General features: G+C 37.1%; 1 non-coding gene across 1 annotated transcript; it reads left to right on the forward strand.

The window, feature by feature from the left end:
• Positions 1–414: 414 nt before the first annotated feature.
• On the forward strand, positions 415–522 carry LOC112752988 (small nucleolar RNA R71). The gene has a single exon (XR_003177393.1). It is a non-coding gene; the product is annotated as a small nucleolar RNA R71 (small nucleolar RNA).
• The last annotated feature ends 22,572 nt before the right edge of the window (positions 523–23,094 follow it).

Raw genomic sequence — 23,094 nt, forward strand, 5'->3', positions numbered from 1 at the left:
ATTATAGGTGTTTCCATAGGATTCTCCCATGTAATTCACCTCTTCCATTGCAGGATTCTCAGGGTCATAAGTTTCTCCTTCAGATGAGGCTTTTTTAGTACTACTGGATGCAGCTTGCATTCCAGTCAGATTCTGAGAAATCATATTGACTTGCTGAGTTAATATTTTATTCTGAGCCAATATGGCATTCAGAGTATCAATCTCAAGAATTCCTTTCTTCTGAGTCATCCCATTATTCACAGGATTTCTTTCAGAAGTATACATGAACTGGTTATTTGTAACCATTGCAATGAGTTTCTGGGCTTCTGTAGGTGTTTTCTTCAGATGAAGAGATCCACCAACAGAGTGGTCCAATAACATCTTGGACAATTCAAACAGACCATCATAGAATATACATAAGATGCTCCATTCTGAAAGCATGTCAGAAGGACACCTTCTGATCAATTGCTTGTATCTTTCCCAAGCTTCATAGAGGGATTCACCTTCCTTCTGTCTGAAGGTTTGGACTTCCACTCTAAGCTTACTCATCTTTTGAGGTGGAAAGAATTTGGCCAAGAAAGCATTGACCAACTTTTTCCAAGAGTTCAGGCTTTCTTTAGGTTGTGAGTCCAACATATCCTAGCTCTGTCTCTTACAGCAAAGGGGAAAAGCAGAAGTCTGTAGACCTCGGGATTAACCCCATTGGTCTTAACAGTGTCACAGATTTGTAAGAATTCAGCTAAGAACGGATGAGGATCTTCTAATGGAAGTCCATGAAACTTACAATTCTGCTGCATTAGAGATACTAATTAAGGCTTAAGCTTAAAGTTGTTTGCTCCAATTGCAGGAATTGAGATGCTTCTTCCATAGAAGTTGGAAGTTGGTGCAGTAAAGTCACCAAGCATCTTCCTTGCATCTCCACCATTGTTGTTGGGTTCGGATGCCATGTCTGCTTCTTTTTCAAAATTTTCTGTAAGGTCCTCTTCGGAGTGTTATGCTTTAGCTTCTCTTAGCTTCCTCTTCAGAGTCATTTCAGGTTCAAGATCAGCTTCAACAAGAATGTCCTTATCCTTGCTCCTGCTCATATGAAAAAGAAGAGAACAAAGAGAGAATGGGAATCCTCTATGTCACATTATAGAGATTCCTTTATGTGAGTATAAGAATAGAAGAATAGAAGAATGAGAAGAGAGAGGAGATGAGTAATTCGAACAGAGAGAAGAGAGAGGGGTTCGAATTATGGGTAGAAGAGAAGTGTTAGTAATTAAATAAATAAATAGAAAGAGATGAGAGAGAGAGAGAGTATTCGAATTTTAAGAAGAGGGAAAAGAAAAATATTTTTATTTTTATTTTAATTATTTAGTTAGTGTTCGAAAATATTAAAAGAAATAAAATAAAATTAGAATTTAAAACAATTAGTTAATTAAAAAGAATTTTAAAAGAGTGGTTAGTGATTTTTAAAAATTAGAAGTGGAAAAGTAGTTAGGTGGTTTTGAAAAAGATAAGAAATAGTAAACTTTTTTTTTAAATTAAAACAAACAATTCAAGTAGTTAGTTGAAAAAGATTTGAAAATAAATTTTGAAAAGATAAGAAGTTAGAAAAAGATTTTGAAATTAAAATTTTAAAAAGATATGATTGAATTTATTTTGAAAAAGAATTGAAAAAGAAATTAAAAAGATTTGATTTTTAAAATTAAAGTTGATGACTTGACTAACAAGAAACTAAAAGATATGATTCTAGAATTTAAAGATTGAACCTTTCTTAACAAAAAAGTAGCAAACTTGAAAATTTTCAATCAAAACATTATTCTTAGCAAGGATTTTCGAAAATATGAAATAAAATTAAGAAAAAGATTTTGAAAAATTAGTTTTAAAATTTTCGAAAACATTAAAAGAAAAATGAAAAAGATTTGATTTTAAAAAAGATTTAAAAAGATAAAGTTTTTAAATTGAAATTTTGACTTGATTAACAAGAAACAACTAAATTTTAAAAATTTTTGACCAAGTCAACTCAAAATTTTGAAAAATATGAGAAGAATAAGAAAAAGATAATTTTTTTACTTTTGAATTTTATTGAGGAGAGAGAAAAATAACAAAATAAAACAAAACATAAAAATTTAAGATCAAAACAAATAATGCATGCAAGAACACTTTGAATGCCAAGATGAACACCAAGAACACTTTGAAGATAATTATGAACATCAAGAACATGTTTTTTTGAAAATTTTTAAGAAAAGAAAGACATGCAAGACACCAAACTTAAGAACTTTTGTACTAGGGACACTAACAATTCGAAAATGCACAAGAAAATAAGAAAAGATATAAAACAAGAAAAATTAAAGATTAAACAAGGAAAATCATCAAGAACAACTTGAAGATCAAAGAAGAACACAATGCATGAATTTTCGAAAATATAAGAAAAATTAAAAACATGCAGTTGACACCAAACTTAAAATTTGACACTAGACTCAAACAAGAAACACAAAATTTTTTTATATTTTTTTCGAAAATAAAAATAAAAAGCTTAAACATAAAATAAAAGTACCCAATCTAAGCAACAAGATGAACCGTCAGTTGTTCAAACTCGAAAAATCCTCGGCAATGGTGCCAAAAACTTGGTGCACGGAATTGTGATCACACTTTTCACAACTCCGGTACAACTAACCAGCAAGTGCACTGGGTCGTCCAAGTAATAAAACCTTATGCGAGTAAGGGTCGATTCCAAGGAGATTGTCGGCTTGAAGCAAGCTATGGTCATCCTGTAAATCTTAGTCAGGCAGATTCAATTAGTTATGAGTTTTGATAATTGAAAGATAAATAAAACTTAAATTAAAATAAAGATACTTATGTAATTCATTGGTGGGAATTTCAGATTAGCGTTTAGAGATGCTTTGTTGCTTCTGAACCTCTCCTTTCCTATTGTCTTCATCCAATCATGCGTGCTCCCTTCCATGGCAAGCTGTATGTTAGTAGATCACTGTTGTCAATGGCTACCATCCGTCCTCTCAGTGAAAATGGTCCAGGTACGGTTTTTGTACGGCTAATCAAATGTCGGATCTCTCGTCTTGGATGAAAAATACTATGCACAGCTACCGCACGGCTGATCATCTGTCGGTTCTCACTTGTGTCAGAATAGGATCTCTCTATCCTTTTGCACACTGTCACTGCGCCCAACATTCGTGATTTTGAAGCTCGTCACAGTCATCCCGTCCCAGATCCTACCCGGAATACCACAGACAAGGTTTAGACTTTCCGGATCTTAGGAATGCTGCCAATTGGTTCTAGCCTCTACCACAAAGGTTCTAATCTCATGGATTCGAATGCTCTACTGTCAGGAGAGGCAAGTCAAATCCATGGATCAGAGACCCAAGAGATTATACTCTGGCTATCGTCCAATGACTACATTGAACATCATGTAGACCGCTTGGTTGTCAGGCACGTGGATCTTGGCTAAGTAAGTAACGAAGATAGTGGGTGATTGTCACTGGCCACCCCTTCATTCTGACTTAACTGAATTAAGTACGAGAGTATATATTGGAGAAGAAGTAAGCGTGAATTGAAAGAGAAACAATAGTACTGGCATTAATTCATGAAGAACAGCAGAGCTCCGCACCTTTATCTATGAGGTGTATAAACTCCATCGTAGAAAATACATAAGAGAAAAAGGTCTAGGCATGGCCGAATGGCCAGCCTCCAAATGTGAAAAATGGCATAAGCCTAAAAGTCCAAAGATATATATACAATAGGAAATACTAGTATTTATACTAAATTAGTTACTAAGGATTACAGAAATTGAGTAACTAAGTGCAGAAATCCATTTCTGGGGCCCACTTGGTATGTGCTTGGGCTGAGCATTGAGTTTTACACGTGCATAGGTCTTTTCTGGAGTTAAACGCCAGCTTGGATGCCAGTTTGGGCGTTTAACTCCAATTCTGGTGCCAGTTTGGGCGTTTTACGCCAGAAAAAGGTCTTTGGCTGGCGTTGAACGCCAGTTTGTGCCATCAAATCTCGGACAAAGTATAGACTATTATATATTGATGGAAAGCCCAAGATGTGTACTTTCCAACGCATTTGAGAGAGCGCTAATTGAGATTCTGTAGCTCTAGAAAATCCATTTCGAGTGTAGGAGGATCAGAATCCAACAGCATCTGCAGTCCTTTCTCAGCCTCTGACTCAGACTTTTGCTCAGGTCCCTCAATTTCAGCCAGAAAATACCTGAAATTACAGAAAAACACACAAACTCATTTGAAAATGGTAAAGACTCACTACTAGGGGACGACATGACACTGGCTACTGCTAGACTTGAGGAGGGAAGTGGTGAGAATGGGGAAGACATTGATAATGGAGATGGACAACAGGTTGCTGGGGACAGAGGTGAGAATTGTGGCGATAAAGGCTCTTTACAACAGGAGAATTGCGGCATGAAGGTGATGAACAGGGATGAACAGATGCTCGAAAATAAAAGGGCATGGGAGCTGGCAGTTGAATCCAGTGCAGTGCAATACAATGAAGAGGATGATCTAATGACAATTTTACAAGAACAAAATGAAGCGCTAGCTGAAAAGAGAAGGTTGGCAAAGCAAAAAGAAAAGGCTCGAAGATGCAGACCAAAAAATTTTAAAAAGGTGTGTAATAATATTTTATTATGATTTTTAGCTCTTGGAATGTTAGGAGGTTAGGAGGGATTGGAAAGCTGAGTATGGTTAAAGAGCTGAAAAAGAAACATAAACTGAATATGTTGGGTTTGGTTGAGTCTAAAATGCAAGTTGTGACTAAATTTGATGTAATACGAATTTAGGGGAGCGATGCTGTGGGATGGGAGTTTGTAGGATCGGACGGCATGTCTGGGGGCCTCCTGTTAATGTGGGACGACATGTTGTTCAGAATGAATAACTGTTACAAAGGGGAAAGATGGATATGTGTAGAAGGAGTCCTTTTGAAAAATAAATTTCGTTGTGCTTTCTGTTTGGTATATGGTGCTCATAATAAAACAGGAAAACTTGCTGTATGGGAGGAACTGAGTTTTGTAGCTGGATTATTTCAAGTCCCGATATGCTATATGGGTGACTTTAATGAGGTTATACATGTTGAGGAGAGGAAAGGTCAGGACAGATTAACCGCGTCAGCAGAAGATTTCAAGAATTGGGTACAAGATATGCAGCTAATGGACCTACCTTTGAGTGATTGCAAATATACATGGTTTAGAGGCCGCTCGTGCAGTCGTATTGATAGAGTCCTAGTCAGTGTTGAATGGACGGAGGAGTTTCCAGAGGTTCGACTAAAAGGGGGTCCAAGAGGGCTGTCAGATTACTGTCCAATTATAGTTCAGAATACCATGTACAGAGGTGGCCCGCGTCCTTTTCGAAGCCTAGATTCCTGGTTTACACATGAAGGTTTCCTAAGAATGGTCAGAGAGGAATGGAGGAATCTTGGTGAGAGGCAATTCACTAATAAGCTGAAGGCTCTTATGGTGCCTTTGGGAATATGGCATAAGGACAAATTTGGCGATATAGATAAAAAGATTCAGCAATTTGAGGAGGAGATCAGGAAGATAGATGAGTTGGCAGGAGATGGAGTTTATGATGATACAACGGAGGCTAGAAGGAAGGCATTAGTAAGCAGTTGCAAGCAGTGGTATGTGAGAAAAGAAATACACTGGAAGCAGATGTCGCGCTCCAAGCATGCGAAGGATATGGATAAAAACACTAGGTACTTCCATAACTTGGCATCGGCAAGAAGGAGAAAAAATAGAATTGATGCCCTGCTAATTAACGGAAGGTTGGTAAGAAATCAAGCTCGGATCAAGATCGCTATCAGAGATTTCTATAAAGACTTGTATCACCAGGAGAGGTCACCAGTGGTGGGTTTTAGGGACGGACTGGTAAACAGGATTGATGAAGAGGAGTCGATAGCTTTGGAGAGAATACCGACATCAGAGGAGATTAGAGAGGATGTTTGGGATTGAGAGTCATCCAAAGGACCAGGAAATGATGGGTATAACATGAACTTCGTAAAGAGGTGCTGGGATGAGATTGGTGTAGAGTTTACCGAAGCGGTCCAAGATTTCTTTCGATCTTCAAGGTTCCCTTCTGATTCCAATATTACTTGGGTAGCCCTTGCACCTAAGTACATTAGAGCCAAGGAGATTAAGGACCTCCGGCCGATCAATATGGTAGGTTGTGTGTACAAAGTGATTTCAAAAGTGATGGTTAGGAGAATGAGAACAGTCATGCCAGGTCTAGTAGGGGAGACGCAGAGCGCCTTTGTGAAGGGTCGGAAGATACATGATGGGGCACTTATTGCATGCGAAACAGTGCAATGGCTAAAGACGCGAAGAAAGAAAGCGACAATCATCAAACTAGACTTTCAGAAGGCTTATGATCGGGTTAAATGGAGCTTTGTGGACATCGTGCTACAGAAAATGGGCTTTGGCTGGAGGTGGAGGGAGTGGGCGAAGGAGTGTTGAAAGAGCGAAACTCTCGCGCGATCTAGAATTTTCACAATAAATTCGCGTTGTAAGTATAGCTTCTAGACCGACAAGAATTCCTTTCTTACAAAAATTTGGTTGTCACAAGTAACAAAACCCAATAAAATTTATAACCGAAGTATTTAAACCTCGGGTCGTCTTCTCAAAGAATTGCAGGGAGGTATGATTTATTATTGGCTATGGAAAAGGTAGAATTTTGGGTTTTTAAAATAAGGAGCACATAATTTAAATGACAAGAAAAATAAATTGATAATTAATAAAATCTCTTGGCAAGGTATGAGAGTTAGAATTCCTATCCCAGTTATCCTTATCAGATGTGATGAGAATTGCTCGTTGCTCCCACTTAGTCAACCTCCAACTGTGAAGGTGAGTGGATAGATCAATTTGAATCCTCAAGTCCTAGTCAATTCCCAAAGAAAGACTAGAGTTAGTGGAATTCAAGTCAATTAGCAACTTCCAATTATCAGTCAACAAAAGAGTTTGATAACTCAAGAGTCTCTAATTACTCAACCAAAGCGAAAAGGAGAAAAATCCAAATTATTTATATCATAAATAAAAGAAACAAATCATAGATCTGAAAATACCTCAAATTATATTAAATAAAAAATCAATTTAAACATAAAGAGTTCATAAACTAAATCGAGAAAATAAATAAAAGGAACATTGAACCTGGAACTCAGAAGAAATTGTAAGTTGAAATAATAAGAAATCCTAAATCCTTTAAGAGGAATCATAATCCTAAATCCTAAGAGAGAGGAGAGAGCCTCTCTCTCTCTAAAACTACATCTAAAATATGAAAAGTGAATTATGAATGTCGTATATTGTGAATGGATGGACTCCCCCACTTTATAGCCTCTAATATGTGTCTTCTGGGCCGAAAACTGGGTCAGAAATAACCCAGAAATTGCTGGGGATGAAATCTGCCACGCTAATTTTCGTCACTGCGACGCATCCGTGTGGAGCACGCATTCGCATTGCCTACTATAGCAAATTATATATCAAATTGAAGCCCCGGATGTTAGCTTTGCAACGTAACTGGAACCGCATCATTTGGACCTCTGTAGCTCAAGTTATGGTCGTTTTAGTGCGAGAGGGTCAGGCTGACAGCTTTGCAGTTCCTTTAACTTCTTGTATTCCTTCCACTTTTGCATGCTTCCTTTCCATCCTCTAAGCCATTCCTGCCCTGTAATCTCTAAAAACACTTAACATACATATCACAGCATCAAATGGTAATAAGAGAGGATTAATATTAGCAATTATAAGGCCAAAGAAGCATGGTTTCAATCATAGCACAAAATCAGGAAGGAAAATGTAAAACATGCGATTAGTATGAATAAGTGGGCAAAGACTTGATAAATACCACTCAATTGAGCACAAGATAAACTATGAAATAGTGGTTTATCAACCTCCCCACACTTAAACATTAGCATGTCCTCATGCTAAGCTCAAGAGAAGCTGTAAAGAGTGAAGGGGAATGGTAGAATGTATGAAATGCAACCTATGAATGCAACTAAATGCTAAGATGTTTTTATCTACTTGGTTAAAACTAAATAAGCTCTTCAAGACAAACATAAATCAGATTTCACTAATTCAAATTATACAATAAAAGACAAGTAAACTTGTAAGAAGATAGCTCATGAAAGCAGGGAACATAGAATTAAGCATTGAACCCTCACTGGTAGTGTATATCACTCTAATTCTCAAGTGTCTAGGGTTAATCTCTCTACTCTTCTCTAGTTATGCTTTCTAAACTTTGTTCTTCATCTAACCAATCAACAATTATTTAGTATTCCACTGCAAACATCATGAGGTCTTTTCAGGGTTGTAATGGGCTAAGGTAAGGGTGAGGATATATGTATGACCAAGTGAGCTATAATATAAATCTTTAATTAACCTAAGCTCTTCACCTATACACATATTCTCTATATAACTTTAGAATCATGCCTAGCTACCCATAATTTCCACTTTTGCATCACATACTCATGTACCAAATTTTTCTTTAATTTTATCCCATATGCATGATCTTTTATTAAACTTAACATTGGGGTAATTTTGTCCCCTTATTTATTTACTTATTTATTGAATATTTTTGGTTTTTTTTTTCTTTTTTTTTTCTTTTTTTTATGAAGACATAAAAGCAAAAATAACATATCAATGCACATGGATTTTTAATTTTTCTGTTTTACATGAGTAGGCACCTAAATTCCCAACATTTTATTAAAGTAAGAACATAACACATTCCCTTATTAACCCATGTTCCCACAATTTTTCCACACTTAATTGATACACAATCTCTATCTTAAGCTAACCAAAGATTCAATTTGGGGTAATTAATTTGTTTTTCTGCTTAAGGCTAGTGATGTGGTTATAGAACAGAAAGGGATTAAAAAGCTCAAAGTGGCTAACAAGGGTGACATAAAAGGGTAGGCTTATTTGGGATAAGTGAGCAAAACAAGTAATGGCCTCAATCATATGCAAGCATGTAAATACACTAAATAATGGACATATAGAATGGAATAAAGCAAAGATTATAATCATAGGGAAGAAAACACACAAGAATAAAAATTTATGGTTAAATAATGTAACTGATAAACCACTATTTCATGGTTTATCTTGTGCTCAATTGAGTGGATTTTATCAACTCTTTACCCACTTATTCATACTATTTGCATGGTTTTACATTTGCCTTCCTAATTATGTGCTTTGATTGAAAACATGCTTTTTTGGACTTATAATTGCTAATATTAATCCTCTCTTATTACCATTAGATGCCTTGATATGTGTGTTGAGTGATTTCAGATATTATAGGACAGGAATGACTCAGAGGATAGAAAGGAAGCATGCAAAAGTGGAAGGAATACAAGAAGTTAGAGAAATTGCTAAGCTATCCAGCCTGACCTCTCTGCACTCAAACGGCTATAACTTTAGCTACAGAGGTCCAAATGACGCGGTTCCAGTTGCGTTGGAAAGCTAACATCTAGGGCTTTGATTTGATATATAATATAATATAGTTTCCCTGACGCTAGACAATGCGACCGCGTGATCCATGCGGCTGCGTTGCAGTGACGAAAAACCAGCGTGGCAAAATCCGAAACCAGCGAATTCTGGACTATTTTTAACCCAGTTTGCGGCCCAAGAAATACAGATTAGAGGCTATAAAGTGGGGGAATACATCCATTCATAGGAGGCTCTCATTTTTACAATTTTAGGAGTCGATGTAGTTTTTAGAGAGAAAGGTTCTCTCCTCTCTCTTAGGATTAGGATTTAGGATTTCTCTTAGTTTTAGGAGTGACTCTCAATCCCAGGTTCTTTATTTTTATTTATTTTCTTAATTTAATTTATGAACATCTATGCCAGATTTAATTTCTTTTGTTAATGCAATTCGAGGTATTTTCAGATTTAACATTGCTTTGCTTATATTGATGCTTTTAATTTAATTTAGATATTTTTCTCCCTTTTGGATTTGGTTAAATAATTGGTAACACTTGAGTTGTCAAACTCAGGAGTGGTTGAAATTGGCAGATGTTGCTTTAGCTAGGATTGCTCTAACACTAGTCTCTCTACATGAGTTGACTAGGACTTGAGGATCAAGCTAATTAGTCCACTTGACTTAACTAAGTGGGATTAAAATCCAATTCTCATCACATCTGATAAGGATAACAAGGACAGGATTTCCGGTTCTCATACCTTGCCAAGAGTTTATTTTACAGTTATTTATTTATTTTTATTGCTCGAAAATATACCTGTGCACATTGCCCAAACTTCCAAAACCCCCAATTTACAATCTTCATAACCAATAATAAGAACATACTTCCCTGCAATTCCTTGAGAAGACGACCCGAGGTTTAAATACTCGGTTATCAATTTTAAAGGGGTTTATTACTTGTGACAACCAAAACGTTTATACGAAGGGATTTTTGTCAGTTTAGACACTATATCTACAACGTGACTGTTTTTATGACATTCTTTACTGGCAAAAATCCTAACGTCAAAAATGGCGCCGTTGCCGGGAAACTGCAAACGTGTGCCTTATTATTGGTTATTGTAAATATTTTTTTATTTTTGCTTGTTTATTTGTTTTTATTTTTGTTTTTATTTTTGCTTTTCCATAAATTAAGAGGTTATTTATTTTTATTTAGTTATTAAAAAAAAATTTCAAAAATTTGTTCTTAGTGTTCATCTTGATCTTCAAGTTGTTCTTCACGTTCATCTTGACCTTCAAGCTGTTCTTAGTTGTTTTCTTTGTTTTGATCTAAAAATTTGAAATTTGGTGTCATTTTATTGTTTTTCTCTTTCCTCATTAAATTCAAAAATATTTTTAATTAATTTTTTTCGAAAAAAAAAATTTCAGATTTTATTTTTAAAATTTTTATCTTATCTTATCTTATTTCAAAAATCAAATTTCAAAATTCAAATTTAAAAAAAAAATTCAAAATTTAAATTTAAAAATTTTCAAATTTCAAATTTTAAATTTCAAAATTTAATTCAAAATTTAAATAACCTTTTAATTTAAATTTATTTTTATTTACATTTTTAATTTTTATTTTCTACTATGAACTCTCACCCCTTTGGCTCTGAGTCTGGTTACAATAAGGTTGCAGGAAGAAGAAATTACAATGAGAACAGGCATCAAGGTTGGAACAATCAAAGATGGGAGGAGCCACAAGGATTTGATCAATCCTCATGGCAACAACCACCTCCAATGGACTATCAACAACCACCACCATATGCCTATGAACCCTTTCCTCAACATCACTTTGGACCACCAAACTCACAAGCCCCTTTCCGCCATTTACCTCTATATGACCCTAACCCTCAACCACCATACCAACCACCTTATGAGCCATATGAACCATATATAGAACCACCCCAATTCCAATCCAATCACTCCCAACCACCACCACTTTCTTTTGTATCATGTCCAAGTCCAGCAACCCGAGAAGCAGAGGATTGCCTAAGGGAAACAGTAATTAAATTTCAGGCAACCGTTCAACAACTGGAGCAAGTATTAATTCAATGGGCTTCTAGACGCTCAAATATACAAGGGTCAACCACAGCCCCATGTGGACAATTTCATGAAGGGCGTAGCATGAAGGAGATACTAGAGGCTCCAGTGGACAAGACAGAGCATGAATTCATACTAGAACAAGCAGAAGAAGCTGTCATCGTTCAAGAAGAAGAGTTGGTTGAAGACTTAGGAGATGCAGAACCTCCATGAGAAAGTCCAGTCATAGAACCCCCTTCCAAGACGTTTGAAATTGATGCTAAGGAGGGTATACAACCTACAAAGCATATCACAGTTAAGGACTTGGAAGAGGTTGATCAAGAGATGGAGATTCAAGAAGAAAAAGCACAACCTCCCATGCCCTTGGAAAGCAATGAAGATAAGATTGAATTGGAAGAAAACTACCAAGAGGAAGAGGTTAAATTGAAGAAGCTTGCAAAGAGGTGGTAATTATCAGAGAAGAGCACAAGGGAGTGGAGCTTGCAATTTCATTAAAAACACCTCCCTCTAAGTTGCCATCATCCTTCACAACATTCAAGTGGGTAAAATTCATATCCCTTAGCTTTCTAATCCCACTTGAATATGGGCTACTGGAGACGGATGGTCAACTTAGAGCTCTTTGTGGCATTAAGAGTAAGAGAAAGATGGTCAATGGTAAGAATCATCCTGCAAGGTTCATTATGGTTGGAAGCTTTAAGTTTAAACGCAAGGGTTGGTGTAAAGCTCAACTGAATGGGTCTAGGAAGTTGTTTGGCCGCTTTAGTGAGAATTCAGATTGCTTGCTACCCAGATGGAATCATGATAATTAACACAAAGACAAGTGTAAAAGCAAGATTTGGGATCCTGGAATCTGCTCTGACATTTGTTACCCCGGGAGCCTAAGAATCCGTTTGAAGCTTCTTAAGGGCTTTACATGCTTAGTTTGGGACCCCGGAGGTTACTGGAGATACAAACATTGGTGGGAATTCCTAGATCAGTACAAGCACAAGCCACCATGACAGGAAGCTCATCAAATGTCCAACTTAAGGACTCTAACTAAAAGTGCTAGGTGGGAGACAATCCACCATGGTATAATCATTCCTTTCTCAATTTTAATTTTATTTAGTTTTGTTTGTTTTTGAATTTTATTTTATTTTGTTATATTAAACCTGGAGTTTTGCATCACATTCATATTAACACTGCATTCTGCATTTTTTTTCAGATTATTATAAAAAAATAAAAAAAAAAACAAAACACGCACGCGACGCGGCAGCGTCGCTGACGCGTCCGCGTCACCAGTGCAATGGGAAGAAAAAAATGAACAGAAAGTTACACAGGAGCAGGGCTGGAGGCGTGCCAATGGCACAAATTACCCCACGCGACCGCGTCGCTGATGCGACCGCGTCATATGGGAATAATGGCCTCCCACGCGACCGCGTGCCCCACGCGGCCGCGTGACCAGGATTTCGACGTCAAAAGGGTGCATGGCCGAAAGTTGTGCTAGAGTTGGGCTGGAATCGTGCTGGAAGCCCAAGCCTCACCACGCGAACGCGTGCCCCACGCGAACGCGTGCCCCACGCGTCCGCGTCATATCCCTATGATGGCCACTCACGCGATCGCGTCAATCACGCGACCGCGTCACCCAGGATTTTGGCAATACTAAGTTTTGAACAGAGAGTTGTGCGACCGCGAGGCTGCACTCGCGCCACTAGCACAAATCAAGTCACGTGATCGCGTGCCCCACGCGTCCGCGTCACCTGACCTTATTGCGCATCACGCGGCCGCGTCACCCACGCGACCGCGTCGCCAGCGTCGCACACCTTAACCTCATATGCCAAAATATCTTGTCTTTCTCTTCCCCAAATCCTATTTTCTCTTTTCCGTCCTTATTTCTTACTTACTTCTCCTCTCTTTCTTTCCCTTCTCATTCTTCTTATCTTTCATTTTATTTTGCTTCATTTATTTGCATATTTCATTCATTACATTATTTTCACTGGTGTTGAAATTTTATTTGGATCATTGTGGATTATTGCATAATTATTTGACAATTATATATTACTTTTTAAAGGATGCTTGCATGTTCAATTTAATACTTTCAAATAGCTTATTTACCATACATGCTATGTGTTTGTGAAAAAGCCCATATGGCATTATGCACTTCTCTATTATACTTTATACTACTTAATGCTTGCTTTTCATAAACTCCCTTTACTATTTTAATTGAATATAATTGTCAATACAAACATGGTAATTTATTACAAGTAATGCTTGGTCTATGCTACTCATGCCCTTTTCCGGCATGCCAATAAACACCTTGCATCCACTTATCTTTCGATGCACTGGCTATTTTTTATTGCTGGCTTTTCACATGTACTCGAGAGCATGTGTTAATGTCAATTACATCCTAATGTGCATCCATCACCACTCTTCCATTCTCTTCCTTACTATATATCTATTTGAATTTAATTTACTTTCTCTTCCCTTCTTCAGGATGGCCACCAAGGAAGGAAAAGAGAAAGCTACTCCCAAACCGCCAGCAAGGAAAGGAACAAAAAAGAGCCCAGCTGAGAAACCACAACCCCCATCCACTTGCACATCTTAGCATGCACCGAGGACGGTGTAATCTTTAAGTGTGGGGAGGTCGATACCGATCTCTATGGGTTAGTACTTTCTTGTCTCAAACACCAATGTTTAAATTTTCTTTGTAGATTAGTTGTTGCATTTGCATGTTTGTTTTATTTTTGCATATTTTACCACTTGGTGGAAGTAATATTTTCTTTTTCAAGAAATTTTTTAGAGAATTTCACTAATTTGAATAAAATTTAATGTTACACTTGTTTGAAGAGATATTATACTGGAACATGGTTTAGAGCTCGAACACACAAAACCTGTGAGATTTTGAGCCTATTTGAATTGGTTGCATTTTAATCAACCAATATTTTATTTTTTGTGTGTGTTTTTCTCTCTAAAATTGTGATCTTTGTCTTGCTTAATTCTATATTTCCATGGTTTGATGTATGCATACACTTATATGATTGAGGCCTTTGTTTCACTGAGCTTACATACCCATATGGCCTTACCTTTCATTATCCTTTGCAAACCAATTTGAACCTATTTTACCCCTTTTATTCTTTATTTTAGCTCATCACTAACTCTAAGCGGAAAACAATAATGTCCTTAATTTGAATCATTGGTTAGCTTAGACTAGTGAGAGTGCTCATGATTTAAGTGTGGAAAAATTGGGTTTGGAAACATTTGGTTTGAGAATTGAGTATGTTAGAATTTTCTGAAAATGTGAAAGAAATGTTTAGAACATAGTTCATGCATTCAATACTTTAATCGTATGCATTGAGAAAAAAAAGAAAAAAGAAGAAAAATAAAGGAGAAAAAGAAAAGAGAAAGAGCAAATAAGTAAAAGGGGACAAAATGCCCCAAAATATGTGGTGAAAGCAATGCATATGAGTTGTACTTGAAATTAGAATGCATGAATATGTGAAAAACATAGTTAATGGATGGTTAGATGTTGTATTATGATTACATGGATTGTTTAAGTTAGGTGGGAAAAGTTTAAGTTAATTAAGGATTCAGATTTTAGTCCACTTGACCAAATACAATCCTACCTTGGCCTTAACCCCATTACAACCCTTAAAAGACCTCCTGATTTGTGTATTTGTGCATTAAATTTGTGTTGATTGTTAGATGAAGAGCAAGCCTTAGAAAGCAAGGATAGTAGAGAATTGAGAGAATCGAACCTTAAACACTTGAGTGATTAGAGTGTATACACTACCAGTGAGGGTTCGATGCTCAATTCCTTGTTCCCGGTTTTCATGAGCTATTTTCTTCTACAAGTCTATTTATGCTTCATTTTTATGATTTGAATTAGTGAAATCCAGTTCATATTTGTTCTTGAAAGATTTGTTTATTTTTAACCAAGTAGGTAGAAACATCTTAGCATGTAGTTACATTCATAGGTTGCATTGCATACTCTCTATCATTCCTCTTCATCTTTATAGTTTCTCTTGAGCTTAGCATGAGGACATGCTAGTGTTTAAGTGTGGGGAGGTTGATAAACTACTATTTCATGGTTTATCTTGTGCTCAATTGAGTGGATTTTATCAACTCTTTACCCACTTATTCATACTATTTGCATGGTTTTACATTTGCCTTCCTAATTATGTGCTTTGATTGAAAACATGCTTCTTTGGACTTATAATTGCTAATATTAATCCTCTCTTATTACCATTAGATGCCTTGATATGTGTGTTGAGTGATTTCAGATATTATAGGACAGGAATGACTCAGAGGATAGAAAGGAAGCATGCAAAAGTGGAAGGAATACAAGAAGTTGGAGAAATTGCTAAGTTGTCCAGCCTGACCTCTCTGCACTCAAACAGCTATAACTTTAGCTACAGAGGTCCAAATGACGCGGTTCCAGTTGCATTGGAAAGCTAACATCTAGGGATTTGATTTGATATATAATATAATATAGTTTCCCTGACGCTAGGCGACGCGACCGCGTGATCCATGTGGCTGCGTCGCAGTGACGAAAAACCAGCGTGGCAAAATCCGAAACCAGCGAATTCTGGACTGTTTTTGACCCAGTTTGCGGCCCAAAAAATACAGATTAGAGGCTATAAAGTAGGGGAATACATCCATTCATAGGAGGCTCTCATTTTTACAATTTTAGGAGTAGATATAGTTTTTAGAGAGAGAGGTTCTCTCCTCTCTCTTAGGATTAGGATTTAGGATTTCTCTTAGTTTTAGGAGTGACTCTCAATCCCAGGTTCTTTATTTTTATTTATTTTCTCAATTTAATTTCTTTTGTTAATGCAATTCAAGGTATTTTCAGATTTAAGATTGCTTTGCTTATATTGATGCTTTTAATTTAATTTAGATATTTTTCTCCCTTTTGCCTTTGGTTAAATAATTGGTAACACTTGAGTTGTCAAACTCAGGAGTGGTTGAAATTGGCAGATTTTGCTTTAGCTAGGATTGCTCTAACACTAGTCTCTCCACAGGAGTTGACTAGGACTTGAGGATCAAGCTAATTAGTCCACTTGACTTAACTAAGTGGGATTAAAATCCAATTCTCATCACATCTGATAAGGATAACAAGGACAGGATTTCCGGTTCTCATACCTTGCCAAGAGTTTATTTTATAGTTATTTATTTATTTTTATTGCTCGAAAATATACCTGTGCGCATTGCCCAAACTTCCAAAACCCCCAATTTACAATCTTCATAACCAATAATAAGAACATACTTTCCTGCAATTCCTTGAGAAGACGACTCGAGGTTTAAATACTCAGTTATCAATTTTAAAGGGGTTTGTTACTTGTGACAACCAAAACGTTTGTACGAAGGGATTTTTGTCGGTTTAGAGACTATATCTACAACGTGACTGTTTTTATGACATTCTTTACTGGCAAAAATCCTAACATCAGTAACCATATAAATAAGCTCAAAATCTCACGGGTTGTGTGTTCTTTGGCTCAAAAACCATGTTCCAAATACAACTTCAAACAAATTTAACAAAAAATTTTTCAATTTAAATTAGTGAGATACTATAAAAATTTTTTGAAAAAGAAAATATTACTTTAACCAAGTAGTAACTAAATGCGTAAAATCAAGAAAACATGTAATTAAATATGCAAATGAAACAATGAATTAACAAAGAAAATAGAATATTAGTGTTGAGAAGGAAATAACTAACCCATGGAAGTCGGTATCGACCTCCCCACACTTAAAGATTGCACCGTCCTCGGTGCATGCTAAGATATGCAGGTGGACGGGCTGCTTCAACTGATATTTTTCTCCAAAGATTGTGCAGATGGAACTTGTCTGTTTCCCCATTTAGAAGCTTTCCTTTTCTCTTTCTCGGTGGCCAGCCTGAAAGTAGAGGAAAAGAAGAAAAGTAACCCAGGAATAAAGAGAAGAAAATAAATAAATTATGGGTGGGTTAATGCCAAATAATGGGGTCTCAATTACATGGTAGCTACAACATGTAAGTGAGAAAATAATAGAAGCACATGGCATGCCAGTGGTGCACAATTTGTAACAATGGGGAAGAGAGTGGGTAAGGAGAGATAATATAAATTCATGTCAATACAAAAGTAATACAGATATAAAAGATTGGAATTGATTTAAATAATATTACCCAATCAGAATAAAACAAGTCACTAAGCACCCAAAATAATTCAAGAGAAGATGCAACAGTTAAATAAGAAAATTCAACACCAACAGAAAAGTAATAAATTTAGAAAAGAAAGTAAAAATATGCACAAAATTAAAATGCAATGAATGAAAGTATGTAAATAAATTAAGTAAAATAGAATGAAGGTGAAAAAGAATGAGAAGTGAAAGAAAGGAAGAGGAGGTAAGTAAGAAAGAGGGAAGGAAAAATTAGGATTGGGGAAGAAAAGATAAGATTTTGGCACTGATCTAGATAAACTGTGCATCGCATGCGACGCGGACGCGTTGGTCACGCGATCGCGTGAGTTGCGATATTTTCAAGTGACGCGGACGCGTCGGTCACACGGACACGTGACTTGATTTGTGCTGGTGGCGCGAGAGCAGCCTTGCGTTCGCGCAACTCTCTGGCTCAAGCGCATATTGCCAAAATTCAGGGTGACGCGCACGCGTGAATGGCCTTTCTATTAAAAATGACGCGGACACGTGGGGCACGCGTTCGCGTGGTAGGGCTTGTGCTTCTAGCATGGTTCCAGCCCCACTCCATCATAACTTACTGCCAAACACATTTTTACGTCGATTTTGCAGGGCACGCGTTCGCATGGGTGACGCGGACGCGTGGGAGGCATGTTTTCAAAAATGACATGGCCGCGTCAGCGATGCGGTCGCATGGGCATGGTTATGCCTAAGGCGCGCCTCCAGCCACGCTTTCGCGTGACTTTCTGTTCAACTTTCTTTTCTTTCCAACGCACCTGTGACGCGGACGCATCAGCGACGCTTACGCATCACGTGCGTGTTTTTTTTTTATGCTGGATGCAAAATGCAATGATAGTGTGGGTGCTATGAATAATTTCAGGTTCAATGAAAATAGAATAAAATAAAATTCAAAAATAAACAAAATGAAATAAAATCAAAATTGAAGAAAAGGAACGATCATACCATGGTGGGTTATCTCCCACCTAGCACTTTTAGTTAAAGTCCTTAAGTTGGACATTTGGGGAGTCCTTTGTTATGGTGGCTTGTGCTTGAACTCATCCAGGAATCTCCACCAATGTTTGTGATTCCAATGGCCTCTGGGATCCCAAACTAGGCGCAGAAAGCCTTCAAGCAGGTTAAAGCAAGTGACAAGGCCCCAAGAGTGTTGATTTCTAGACTGAATTCCGGGGTCCCAAACCTTGCTTTTGCACCCGTCTTCTTGTTGATTATTAGTGTTCCAACCAGGTGGAAGGCAATCTAAATTCTCACTAAAGCGGCCAAACAACTTCCTAGACACATTCAGTTGAGCTTTACACCAACCTTTGCATTTAAACTTTGAGCTTTCCACCATATTGAATCTTGCATGACGACTCCTACCACTAACCATCTCCCTCTTACTCTTAAAGCCACAAAGAGCTCTAAGCTGACCATCTGTTTCAAGCAAAACATATTCAAGTGAGCTAATTAAGCTTAGAGATGAGAGATTTACCCACTTGAATGAAGGGATGGATGGTGATGGCTTTGGGAAAGAGGTCTCCAGCAACCTTGGCAAGGTGATTTCCAGCTCCATTCCCTTGGGCTCTTCTTTGAAAACTTCCACCTCTTTGCAAGCTTCTTCAATTTCAACATCTTCCTCTTGGTAGATTTCTTCCAATTCAGTCTCTTCTTCATTACTTACCAAGGGCATAGGAGGTTGTGCTTCTTCTTCTTGAATCTCCATCTCAAGTCCAATGGGAGAGGATTCAATTGTAGATAAGAATTCATTAATGATTGAATCCATCTCTTGATCATCCCCTTCAAAGTCTTCAACCATGATATGATTTGGAGGTTGTACACCCTCCTCAACATCAATTTCAAACTCCTTGGAAGGGGGCTTTATGACTTGAGTTTCCCATGGAGGTTCCACATCTCCCAAGTCTTCAACTACTTCTTCCTCTTCAACGATCACGACTTCTTCCAATTGTTCCAATACAAAGTCGTGCTGCTCACTGTCCACCGGAGTTTCTAGTGTCTCCTTCATGCTACGTTCTTCAGTAGATTCTCCACATGAAACCGTGGGGTTCCTTGAGTGTTCAGATGTTGGGAAGCTAATTGATTTACTACCTCAGTTAAGGCAGTCACTAATTCCAGTACATTCCTTTTCATCTTCGCTTGCCCTTGAAGAAGACCACGAAGGATGTCATCCATTGGAGATTGGGGTGGATATGAGGGTTCATTATTTTGGAGAAAGGGTTCATAATAGGAAGGTGGTTCTTCTTGATAAGGATATGGAGATGGTGAATATCGAGGTGGTGGTTCTGGGTGTGGTTCATATGGTGGTTAGTGTGGTGGATACAGGTTAGGGTCATATGGTGGTGTTTGGTGGTAAGGGGCTTGTGAGTATAGTGGTTCAAAGTTGTGTTGAGGAGATGGTTCATAAGCATATGGCGGGGCTTGTTGGTAACTACAAGGGGGTCTACCATAGTCATCATTTTGGTATGCATCACAGAATGGTTGTTGGTTATAGTGCATTGGAGGGGGTTGTTGCCAAGAGGGTTGATCAAATCCTTGTGGCTCCTTCCATCTTTGATTCTTCCAACCTTGATGCCTATTTTCATTATAGTTTCCATTCCTTACAACAACATTGGAACCAAACTTAAAGCGATGGGGGTGAGAACTCATAATAGCAAATAAAAATTAAAAACGAAAATAAAAATAAATTTAAATTAAAAGGTTATTTAAATTTTTTAATTTGAAAATTAAATTTTGAATTTTGATTTTTGAATTTTAAATTCTGAATTTTGAATTTTGAAAAAGTCAATATAAGATAAAGATTTGAAAAAGATTTAAATTTTGAAAAGGTTTGATTTTTAAAATTTTAAATTTTAAATTTTGAAATTTGAATTTTGAATTTTGGAATTTAATTGAAAATTGAAATTTGAATTTGAAATAAGATAAGATAAGATTTTGAAAAAGATATGATTTTTGAAAAAAAGATTTCAATTTTGAAATATAAAACTAAGATAAGATAAGACAAAAAAATTTTAAAATAAAAATCTGAAAATTTTTTTTATAACTAAATAAAAACTAATAACCTCTTAATTTACGAAAAAGCAAAAATAAAAACAAATCAAAAAGCAAATATTTACAATAACCAATAATAAGGCACACGTTTGCAATTCCCCGGCAACGGCGCCATTTTGAAAGAGCGAAACTCTCGCGCGATCTAGAATTTTCACAATAAATTCGCGTTGTAAGTATAGCTTCTAGACCGACAAGAATTCCTTTCTTACAAAAATTTGGTTGTCACAAGTAACAAAACCCAATAAAATTTATAACCGAAGTATTTAAACCTCGGGTCGTCTTCTCAAGGAATTGCAGGGAGGTATGATTTATTATTGGCTATGAAAAAGGTAGAATTTTGGGTTTTTAAAATAAGGAGCACGTAATTTAAATGACAAGAAAAATAAATTGATAATTAATAAAATCTCTTGGCAAGGTATGAGAGTTAGAATTCCTATCCCAGTTATCCTTATCAGATGTGATGAGAATTGCTCGTTGCTCCCACTTAGTCAACCTCCAACTGTGAAGGTGAGTGGATAGATCAATATGAATCCTCAAGTCCTAGTCAATTCCCAAAGAAAGACTAGAGTTAGTGGAATTCAAGTCAATTAGCAACTTCCAATTATCAGTCAACAAAAGAGTTTGATAACTCAAGAGCCTCTAATTACTCAACCAAAGCGAAAAGGAGAAAAATCCAAATTATTTATATCATAAATAAAAGAAACAAATCATAGATCTGAAAATACCTCAAATTATATTAAATAGAAAATCAATCTAAACATAAAGAGTACATAAACTAAATCGAGAAAATAAATAAAAGGAACATTAAACCTGGAACATAGAAGAAATTGTAAGTTGAAATAATAAGAAATCCTAAATCCTTTAAGAGAAATCCTAATCCTAAATCCTAAGAGAGAGGAGAGAGCCTCTCTCTCTCTAAAACTACATCTAAATTATGAAAAGTGAATTATGAATGTCACATATTATGAATGGATGGACTCTCCCACTTTATAGCCTCTAATCTGTGTCTTCTGGGTCGAAAACTGGGTCAGAAACAACCCAGAAATTGCTGGGGACGAAATCTGCCACGCTGATTTTTGTCACTGCGATGCGTCCACGTGGAGCACGCGTTCGCGTTGCCTAGCTGTATAGCCACTATGGCAAATTATATATCAAATCGAATCCCCGGACGTTAGCTTTACAACATAACTGAAACCGCGTCATTTGGACTTCTGTAGCTCAAGTTATGATCGTTTTAGTGCGAGAGGGTCAGGCTGACAGCTTTGCAGTTCCTTCAACTTCTTGTATTTCTTCCACTTTTGCATTTTCCTTTCCATCCTCTAAGTCATTCCTGCCCTGTAATCTCTGAAAATACTTAACACACATATCACGGCATCGAATGGTAATAAGAGAGGATTAATATTAGCAATTATAAGGCCAAAGAAGCATGGTTTCAATCATAGCGCAAAATCAGGAAAGAAAATGTAAAACATGCGATTAGTATGAATAAGTGGGCAAAGACTTGATAAAAACTACTCAATTGATCACAAGATAAACTATGAAATAGTGGTTTATCAAGTGTGTTGGCACAGCATCTATGTCGATCCTGGTAAATGGCTCACCATCTAAACCGTTTAAGATGGAGAGGGGTTTGAGACAAGGGGATCCATTATCTCCGTTTTTGTTTGTTCTAGTGGTTGATGTTCTGCATAGGATGGTAGGGAAGGCAGTTAGGAATAGATGTATTATGCCGCTGCTAGTTGGTAAGGACAATATAGAGCTATCACACCTCCAGTTCGCGGATGACACTATATTGTTCTGTCCACCAGAAAAAGAGACCATCAGAAATTATGCCAGGCTGCTAAGGTGCTTTGAGGTGATGTCGGGGTTAACCATTAACTTTGATAAATCAAGTTTAATCCCAATCAACTGTGAACAGCAGTGGACATATGACATGTGCAACTTGTTGGGATGCAAGGAGGCCTGCCTCCCAGTCAAATATCTTGGCATTCCCTTAGGAGCAAACCCAAGACTAGTAAGGACCTGAAAACCGATAATTGACAAGGTAGAGGAGAAGCTCAGCCTGTGGAAAGCAAAGGTTCTCAATAAAGCGGGTAAGCTGGTCCTTATTAAATCTGTATTAAATAGCTTGCCGGTGTACTACTTGAGTCTGTACAAGATGCCAAAGGTAGTGGCAGATAAGTTGATATCACTACAGAGAAGATTCCTATGGAGCAAGGAGGAAGGCAGGAATGGTCTGGCACTAGTTAAGTGGGAGGTGGTTCAAGCCCCCAAAAAATTGGGTGGATTGGGGATAGGCGATGCCGTGGTTAGAAACACCGCACTACTATTCAAGTGGTAGTGGCGATTTTCGAAAGAAGAATGTCCATTATGGAAGGAGGTTGTGTGCTCTTGCTATGAGTTGAACCCCCGTGTGATG

Source organism: Arachis hypogaea, chromosome 15 (assembly GCF_003086295.3).
Source record: "Arachis hypogaea cultivar Tifrunner chromosome 15, arahy.Tifrunner.gnm2.J5K5, whole genome shotgun sequence".
Classification (NCBI taxonomy): Eukaryota; Viridiplantae; Streptophyta; class Magnoliopsida; order Fabales; family Fabaceae; genus Arachis; species Arachis hypogaea.